This window comes from Dipteris shenzhenensis, chromosome 17 (assembly GCF_047967505.1).
Source record: "Dipteris shenzhenensis isolate YYH24624 ecotype China chromosome 17, Dip_SZ_1.0, whole genome shotgun sequence".
In the NCBI taxonomy this organism is placed as follows: Eukaryota; Viridiplantae; Streptophyta; class Polypodiopsida; order Gleicheniales; family Dipteridaceae; genus Dipteris; species Dipteris shenzhenensis.
The window spans coordinates 39476973-39486947 of record NC_141612.1 but is presented as its reverse complement, the minus strand read 5'-3'; the positions used below and the strand labels follow the sequence as shown (position 1 = coordinate 39486947).

The 9975-nt window shown below is 41.8% G+C and overlaps 1 pseudogene across 1 annotated transcript in view; it reads right to left on the bottom strand.

The window, feature by feature from the left end:
* Positions 1-424: 424 nt before the first annotated feature.
* Positions 425-9975, bottom strand: part of LOC147892096 (pentatricopeptide repeat-containing protein At5g39350-like) — a 43727-nt pseudogene continuing 34176 nt past the window's right edge. The window contains exon 4 of the transcript XR_015542401.1: positions 425-3087. The product of XR_015542401.1 is annotated as a pentatricopeptide repeat-containing protein At5g39350-like (transcript). The remainder of the gene's footprint in view (positions 3088-9975) is intronic.

The window sequence follows — 9975 nt, the reverse complement described above, 5'->3', positions numbered from 1 at the left end:
GAATGTATATATCTGTACATACACATATGTACATCCGTGCATGCAGATACACACATCCATGCATGAAGACGTATGTGTCTTTTTGCATTGTATGTAGCTAGTAGAGAAAAATTATATTAAACTACGAGTGTGATGGTAATAACATGGCATCCATGATTGACAGTTTGATAGGTTGGTATCAAAGGCAGTGCTCACCAGTACTTGTACTCTCTTGTTTTTATTTCCTTTTTCTTTTGTTCTTTTTCCTTGGTTTGTCTTTTCAAGTCGTACATTAATCCAATTATAGCAGCGCTGCTTTGTTCAAGAACAGACCTCTACAGAAAGAAACACGATTGGTGTGGTTGTTGCTTGAATACCGATCTCACCTTTAAATCCTGTGTTCGCAGTTACATTTCAAAATCCTTGTGCATCCTCAAATTCTTAGTCACAAACTCTGTGTCACACTCAGCATTTGTCCCTATGGAAGTCCGAAATCAATGGCCATTTTCTCTGCATGCTCACAGAACGCAGATCCCTTCCCCTCACAAGAACTGGGTCTCAAGACCAGATCTAGATTTGGCACATGCCCTTCTTGCTTCATGCGCGAACTTAAAAAGTCCAGCATAGATAAAATTTCCTCACTTTGGTTGCTACCCACCACAAACTCATGCACATTCTTGTTCACCTCTATCAAAGCAGTTGCAGGCTTTTTCTTTGCCCCTGCATGTTTCCTCAGCTCCTCTACTCCATATACATCATTCCATCTGCCAGCATTTGCACAGATATTTGCCATGAGCACATACGAAGCAGAAAATTCTGGATTCATCTGGACAAGCCGCTGAAAGCACCTCAATCCTAGTTCTGCTTCCCCATAATTTTTGCAGGCACTGAGCAAAGCTGTCCACGCTTCTTCAGATGGATGACACTGCATAGTTTCAATAAGCTTCTCTGCCTCATATAGATGCCCTGATCGTGCAAGCAGGTCCACCATGCAAATATAGTGGTCTGCCGTTGGTGCAATCCCGTATCCTTCCTTCATGACCTTGAAATATTCCTGGCCCTTGATTACCAGGTTGGTATGGCTGCATGCAGTAAGAAGACAAGTAAATGTAACAGCATCTGGCTTCACACCCTGTTCTTGCATGTCGTCAAAATATTGTGCAGCCATGTTGCCCTCATGATTTATGCCATGCCCTTTTATAATTGCATTCCATGATGCAACATTTCGAACTGGCAGCTTGTCAAAGACTTTGCTTGCCTCTGAGAGGGAGCCACATTTGGCATACATGTCAATCAAAGCATTGCTGACAAAGAGATCTTTTACAAATCCCTTTTTTGTGATCTCAGCATGTATTTCTCTGCCCTTGTCTATGATTCCTATGCTGCCACAAGCCTTCAATACACAAGCAAAAGTGACAGCATCTGGAGAGATGCCCTTCACTCGCATCTGTTCAAAACAATGTAGTGCTTCCTGACCAGGTCCATGTTCAGCGTATCCTCCAATTAGCGCAGCCCAAGATACAACATTTTGAACTGGCAGCTTGTCAAAGATTTCAAGTGCCTCTGAAAGCAAGCCACATTTGGCATACATGTCAACCAAAGTGCTGCCAACAAAAAGATCTCCTTCAAAATCCTTTTGCAAGATCTCGGCATGTATTTCTCGGCCCTTGTCTATGGCTCCTATGCTCCCACAAGCCTTCAGAATGCAAACAAGTGTGACAGCATTTGGAGAGACATCGTCCCGTTGCATCTCTTCAAAAGTTTTCAGTGCTTCCTGGGCAGATCCGTGTTCCGTATATCCTGCAATCAGTGCAGTCCACGAAATAACATCTCGAACAGACAGTTTGTCAAAGGCTTCTTGCGCCTCTGAAGGTGAGCCACATTTGCCATACATGTCAACCAAACTGTTACAAACGAAAAGATCTCTTTCAAATCCCTTTTGTGCAATTTCAGAATGTATCTTTCGGCCTTTGTCTATGGCGCCTAAGCGGCCACAAGCTTTCAGGACACAACCAAGCGTGACAGCGTTTAGAGGGAGACCCTCCACTTGCATCTGTTCAAAATATGTCAGTGCTGATTGACAAGGTCCCTGTTCAGCATATCCTGCGAGTAGTGCATTCCATGATACAACATCTCGCACTGGAAGTTTGTCAAAGACATTTTGTGCCTCTGAAATTGCACCAAATTTGGCATACATGTCAACCAAAGTATTACCGACACCCTGATCTTGTCCAAATCCCTTTTGTGCAATCTCAGCATGTATTTCTCGGCCCTTGTCTATGGCTCCTATGCTGCCACAAGCTTTCAAGACATAAACATACGTGACAGCATCCACAGAAATGGCATTTAACTGCATTTGTTCAAAAAACTTCAGCACGTCTTGACCATTTCCATGTTCTGCATATCCTGCAAGCAGTGCCTTCCATGACACGTCTCCTTGGGCTGGGAGGTTGTCAAAGACTTCTTGCGCTTCAGAGAGTGAACCACATTTGGCATACATGTCAACCAACGTGTTGCCAATGATGAGATCTGTTACACATCCCTTTTGTGCAATCTCAGCATGTATTTCCCGGCCCTTCCCTATGGTTCCTACAATACCACAAGCTTTCAGGACGCAAACAAAAGTGACCACATCAGGAGATAGGCCCTCCAATTGCATCTGCTCAAAACATTTCAGCGCTTCCTGACCAGGTCCATGTTCAGCATATCCTGCAATCAATGTATTCCATGACACACCATCATGAACTGGCAGCTTGTCAAAAAGCTCCTGCGCCTCTGAAAGTGAGCCACATTTGGCATACATGTTGATCAAAGTGTTGCCTATGAAAAGATCTTGTCCAAATCCCTTTCGTGCAAGGTCAGCATGTATGTCTCGGCCCTTGCCTATGGCTCCTATGCTGCCACAAGCTTTCAAGATACAAACAAATGTAACAGCATTGGGAGTGACACTGTCCTGTTGCATCTCTTCAAGGCATTTCAGGGCTTCCTGACCAGCTCCATGTTCAGCATATCCTGCAATAAGAGCGTTAAATGACACGACATCTCGACCTGGCAGGTTGTCAAAGACTTGCTGTGCCTCTGAAAGTGAGCCACATTTCGCATACATATCTACCAACGTATTGCTCAGAATAATATTTCTTCCAATTCCCATACGTGAGATCTCCATATGTATTTCTCGGCCCCGTTTCAAATCTTTCAGCCTTGCACAAGCTTTTAGTAGGGCCATAAGCGTATAGCTGCTAGGGTGTACAGTGTCCTCTTGCATGTTCTTGTACAGGCTGAGAGCATGCTTTGTTTGCCCACATTGAATATACCCTAATATGATAGAAGTCCACGAATGCTCATTTCGATGAGGCAATCTGTTGAAAACCACTTGAGCGTCGGACGCATTACCACATTCGACAAACATTGGCACAACATAGTTCCCAATAGCTCCATCAGCCTCCAATCCATTGTTGCAAATTTGTGCATGCACGCGCTTGGCATACGCTAGGTTTTTGCCTCTCCTGCACTTCTGCAAGACATGGGTAAAGTTTTCGACCGAAGGAAGCTCAGCCATCCTGTCAAAAACACGGATTGTCCCTTCTAAGTTCAACATCTTCCAATCATTACCCTCCTGACCTGCTAAAGCTGGCCTTGCCCATGGGGCCGGTGCCGGGCCTCCAGCGTTTGAGCACCTGTTCTTGCTTGCGCAGACCCAATGCTTTGGCTTCCCATCTGAGCTTGCTTTTACGAAAGCATGTGCAGCCAACCTGGTTTGTAGCTCATTCTCAATTCCAAACCTTTGAGTTCACTCAACAGAGACAATGATCTTCAAAAGTTACTACTTTGTCCAGACCCATCGGTCACTTATGTCCGAGCATTGAGAGAGATAGATGTAACAGGATACAGGAAATGATCCCGCCATAAGCGCTTTGTACGTAATCCTGGCTCCCAATCTGCACGAAGGGACACAATAAAAGACACCTTCGAGATTGATGCCGAAAACGAACAGGCCGTACGCCAGGCGAGAAATCCTGCACCATTTGCCCAAGACCTTCGGTTTGAAGGCCGCAAACCCTTCGTCCTAGCGGACGATTGCTCTGTGCAACGGATTTCAGCTCCACAATTGAGAATTGCAACCTCGAATATGATGGTACAGATGAGGTAAAGGCAAGCGGGCACCGTGAGGGCCACTCCTGGCTGATCGCAGGATGCAGGAGATGCAAGAGGGCTCTCGAAAACATCATGGCTGACTGGCAAAGCACCTCAGTGGAAATTTTGGGATTTCTGAAGTGGCTAGAGACCAGCATTCCGGAAGGTCCTTCCGATTTTTCCATCCATCTCCGTCTCCTTCACCTCGTCAAGCCTCCCCTCTTCTCCTCAAGAACTAGCTTCGAATGCCCAGCTGTTTTCTCTCCCTCCTCCTCCTCCTCCCCCTCCTCCTCAGCGCATCAATACACTTAGGCGATCTTGATCTTGTTTGATCGTGAATTTGCCCTCCCTTTTCCTGTAGCATCCTCATCCATCGAAATCGACGTATCTACGGAGCGGAAGATAACCTCCAGCGCTACATAAAAGCTTGGTTATCATTCCCAGATCCTTCCAGGGAGGTGTACCATTTCACAAGACGTTGTGTACTTGAAGGGGATGTAGCAGCTCCATTCAAAGGTCCGGCTATGGAGGATGGATTCCTTTATCACCCTAGAACAAAGCAACAGTTGAAGGACGCCAAAAAATATCTAAAGGATAGGGTTGGGGTGCATGCCGAATTACGAGTGAGTCTACTCTCTAAACTCGTGTAGTCAAACATGCATGTGGCCAATCTTGCAGCTCATTTGTCGTCAACACAAGCTTGGGGACACGATTCGTGAGTTCGACCTAAGGCCTTTCACTAAAGCAGCCAAAGAAGATGTCTTCCTATGGTTAGACCATTTCACAAATTTGTCGAATACCATAGATTATCTGACGCACAAAAGACGAGGAGATCAAGCATCGTTTAAGGGGTTACTGCCACCTGGTATCACTAATTAGATGAAGCCTCATTTACATGTAGCAGGTACGTTCAGGGGCTAATGGATTTTATTCTTCATGATCCTATTTTCCAAGGTAGGGTTCTAGTTTATCTTGCTGATGTCCCAGTTCAAACACATATATGAGAAGAACATCACAAAGTCTGGAGCAAGTGTTATGATTGTTGCATCAAAACAATCTCAAACTTAATGTGAAAAAGTGTAAATGGGCAGAATCTCAAATCAAGTATTTGGAGGCTTTATTATTCTGAAGAAGGTGTGAGGACTAACTCTCAACAGTATAGAATTATAGAGGCCCAACTACTGCCAAGCAAGTGCAAAGGTTCCTGGGATTGGTAGGTTTTATTGCAACATTTATGCCACATCTATCAATAGTAGCTTCACCTTTATGGAAACTCCTACTCAAAGATGTAAAACTTCATTGGTCCCAAAAATTTCAAGATGCATTCAACACGATCCGTGGTGTCCTAAAGGAAGACACTCTATTACGACACCCTGACATGACCCAGCCTTTCCTAATTTTCACAGATGCCATTAATCAAGGATTGGGTGCCGTGTTGATGTAGAAAGATGCGAAAGAAATTTGGCGACCAATTGTTTATCCAAGCCGCTCACTGTTAGGCCTAGAGACTCTGTATTCTGTAACGCAATTGGAGAGTCTAGCAGTGGTCTAGGCAATCAACAAACTGCATGCATACAGTCATGGCAACCAATTCAACATCTAAATGGACCATGTAGCCCTCACCACAATCTAATGGCAAAAAAGCACTTGAATGGATGACTTGCTCTATGAGTTTTGTTAATTTAGGATTATGATTTTCTAATATCATATAGACCTGGTAAATTATGTGAAGTAGCAAATGTTGTCTCAAGTCCACAAGTCTAGGCTGTGCAAAGTCATCCACATGATTTGCCGGTGACTCCTAGAACACCCTTACTTTTCCCCTGACAACTGCCAGCTCTGCGATTGATGAAGAACTCATACGTCTCTAGCAATAAGATGAAGAGATTCAAATCATTCAGCCACCAAGGAAGTCTTTTTTCTTTAGGATAATAGGTAATCATCTTCTCTGTTATCATAAAGCGCCGTTTCAACTACGCATTTTTCTCACGCCCATTGTATGTCAACAAAACATGCACGCTTTTCATGATGGCACCTTTGGGATACACATGGGTTTCCTAAAGGTCCTTAACAAACTCAAGGCGAGATTTTTATGGCCAATATGCGCATGTTTCTCCATATTTACCTTTGATCATGCCCAGGTTGTCAAGACTTCAAACGTCCAACTATGGAGCCCACCAATGAGTTCATATCTCAATTACTCAAAAATTCCAATTGGTTGCATGAGTCCATTTCCAACATCCACATCTCAAAACATTTACGTCATTGTACTTACTGATTATTTGACCCGGTGGACTATTACTCAATCACTGCGTCAAATGTTACCGACTTTTTGATTAACAATCTCATCCTTCCATATGGTTGTCTTGAACACTTCAGAGGTAATGAAGATTGTATCTAACAAACTAAGAAAAAATTCACAAGTCCCAATCATCTCAATTGCAATGGATTGACAAAAGGTCTTAATAGGATGATTAAGCTAATGCTTTGTATGTACGTTGACCAAAAACACAACAACTGATATTTGTCTTGTTTGTGGTAGCATGTTTCCTCTCAAAGTTTAATTCTTACATTTTTTTCACATCTACCATATTAAATATGTATATTGTAGAGAATCTACAGAATTAAAGATAAGCTATGAAAAATCTCACTATGCGGGGACTTTTGTTTGCCCACTTGAGTAGTTGCCCTTGTTAGAAACCCGATGGACGACTCCTTGCTGCTTGGTAGTGTAGGTCCTAGGTGGATGTGCCCTTTGTATTGGACCATGGGTGTGTGAATGGGTGCGAGTTTTTTTAATTAAAAAAGTGACTAAATAATTACAAAGATATTTCCAATGGTGAACAACCCAACTGAATCCAAATGACAAAGTTACAACCTATCATAAGGACTATGCAGGATAGAAAGATAAGCAATCAACAAGACAAGCAAATGATAGGAGACGAACAAGAAACGAGATTGTGGTAAAATTTGCCTTTTGCATTCTCATTAGGCCCTTATATCATGGATTCACAATAGCCTCAATAGCTCTACATTCCTCAATAAGAGGATCACAACAAGAAAACCTAGACAAAGCTAGGTCACCATTTGGCAAAACACTTGGCAATTTTACGTGGCAACTACATCGTTATGTCTTCCTCCCCCTGAAAAATGTACTTCTTTTGCATGATAAGATCTGATTTGAGCAATGTGAGCTGTTGTAAAAGTCTTCCTTCTATCTAGAGCACATTGTTTCACAGCATATGTGGTCTTACCAACTAGTTTGATTACTTTGAAAGGACCAATCCATTGTGCTAAAAAATTTTGAGCTAGGCCTTTCTTTTTTATGGGATAATGGACCATGACATGATAACCTGGGTAGTATGTTACTTGGTGATGCTTTTGGTTATGGAGTAGCTGTTGTTTAGCCTATTCTTTTTTGAGACGGGAGGCCAAATTTCGTATGAGGAATGAAAGAGCATCCTAAAGGTAATTGGAAATTTTGTTTGCTTCTTTGTGCTTTATCTTTAGCGGGTCAATGAGACACTACATATACACAAAGCATGGTATTCATTATGTGGGATACAAAATTTTTGATGCAGTGTTGTATTATTGTTAATATGCAAGGGGAGGCTAGCATGTATCCCTTGCTAGTCAAGGAGCAATTAAGACATTATCGAACGGCGATGGATACAAATGGTAGATTATCGATATGCCAAGCATAACTAAATGCACATGATAATTTCGAGAGTGAAAAAATGATGTTGAAAGTGGAAAAACCATTTTGTATCTCAACTTAAACATAGTGAATGGAAATGCAAATTCTATACAAGAATACATTTTACAATTGCTTCTTTTTACAGGGGGAAAAGTATAAAGTTATCACAAGATTATCAAGTGATACAAAACATTTCTACTCATCTACACATACATACTAAATCTATTCAAGGATCATGCTTTAAGCCATCACAAATTCTATTCAAAACATATTCTACTCATCTACATATACATACTAGGCCTACTCATCTAGACATACATACTAAATCTATTCAAAAATCATGTTCTAAGCCATCACAAATTGCTGCTTCCTCACTTTCCACTATCCTAGGAGGTAGTGCCCATGTGAACGTGTGTACTCTTGTTAAAAAGTGTCCCCACTCTTCTAATTCAAGATGTCACTCCCTTTTTTGCCATGCATCTCATGCTTAGTTTTTGCCCATGCCTCAACCACTTTGTTAGCCCTACATTCTAGGCGCAACGCTCTATGTTTAGTTTGCCATAAGGTGTCCCACTCTACTAATTCAAGATGCTGAGTCCTTTTTTGCCATGTGGCCCATGCTTAGTTTTGCCTATGCCCAAGCCACTTTACCCATCCCTTTTCTAGGTTTGAAATCGTTCGGCAAGTCAATCAACTATCACAAACCCAACTCATTAATAGCCCTTCTTATCCCCTCTAGTTTCTTCAAATCGTGCTTAAATCCTATGTCACTCTTTTGTCATACTGTCAATCTCTGGCTTGACTTGTGATCCAATACAAAAACATGGTAAGAACAATTGAGATAAAAGATGAAGTTAAATCAAGGATTCTTGTAGCATATAAATCTTAAGACAGATTCTAATTGCTCATTCTCCTAGAGTTAGTGACAACCAAAAAGTTATCCCCCTCTTCTAGTACATTAGTGAGATCATCAAATTCATACGTAAACTGTGGTCCACATTTCTTTCTTCGACACAGTCATCATGTAGAGGGTAAATCTAGTGTAGCTTCCATTGTTTCATAGTTGCAACGTCCTCACAATTCTCAAGATCTACCATGATGCATGCATTGCAAAAGTAAGAAAGCTTTCATATTTGGGGCAAAGGTGGTTGTTTGAAAAGACCCATATGCTGTGCAAACTTTTTGTCCCATCGATGGTGGTACGGTCATATTTGTTCCTCCTTTTTGCTTCATCCACCTTCACCTCATGCAACACTCTATGCATTAAGTTGTTGTTGAGGCTCTGTTTATCGTATATTGACTGTGCTGCTATGGAGAGGTGAGATGTAAGTGATGGCTTGCATCGTGGGAATATTATAACCTATCATGAGGGATGTTAACTGATGTTGCTAAAGAGATCACTTAATAATGGTGACATCCATCGTGTTCCCCCTTGCCATGGCTAGAATTAAAGAAATTCCACAGCATGTTTAGACCCATGAGAGATATAAACCTTGCAACAAAGTAGAATCCACATGCTGATTTAAATTGAGAGGAAGCACCATCTAACCACACCAAATGTTGTTTTATTGTTTCCTTTACTTGGGGTTCTCCTTTGGCTAACCAATCCCCATGCAATAGAAAAGCATGCTAGACAAATAATGTGTCATGTTCTCTATCATTCAAAATGTAGAAATGGTCTATGTGTTGCACTTTCCTAAAATCCTTTGAGTTTACTGGAAGACTTGGATGAGTCATAGAATTCGACAGGTGGCCATAGGTGATATGCACTGAAATTGTTATCTGCTTGCTATACCACTATGCACTTTGTATTTTGTCTTGTTCATGAAAAGAATAATTTTCAAAAAATTATTTTTCTTACCAATGCGATGTGCAATCTTGAAGCACATATTTCAGGATAGACTTGAGTATGTGGTCGATAAGATTCTATAGTGGAGCAGTCTTGTATGACAATAGCCATCTCTTCTTGTCTGATCTTACCACATCAGTCATTTCAAATCTCCTCCGTTTTACAATCATAGGGTTGTCTTTCTTGAATTCATTGGGCTAGACAAATTGATTATGCTTTCCACCATCCTTCACACTACACCGTGGGCATTTGCCATGAATGCATTTAGTTTGTGCCACTCAAAATCTCCCTTTGCTTATCTTTGCATCATTCCTTC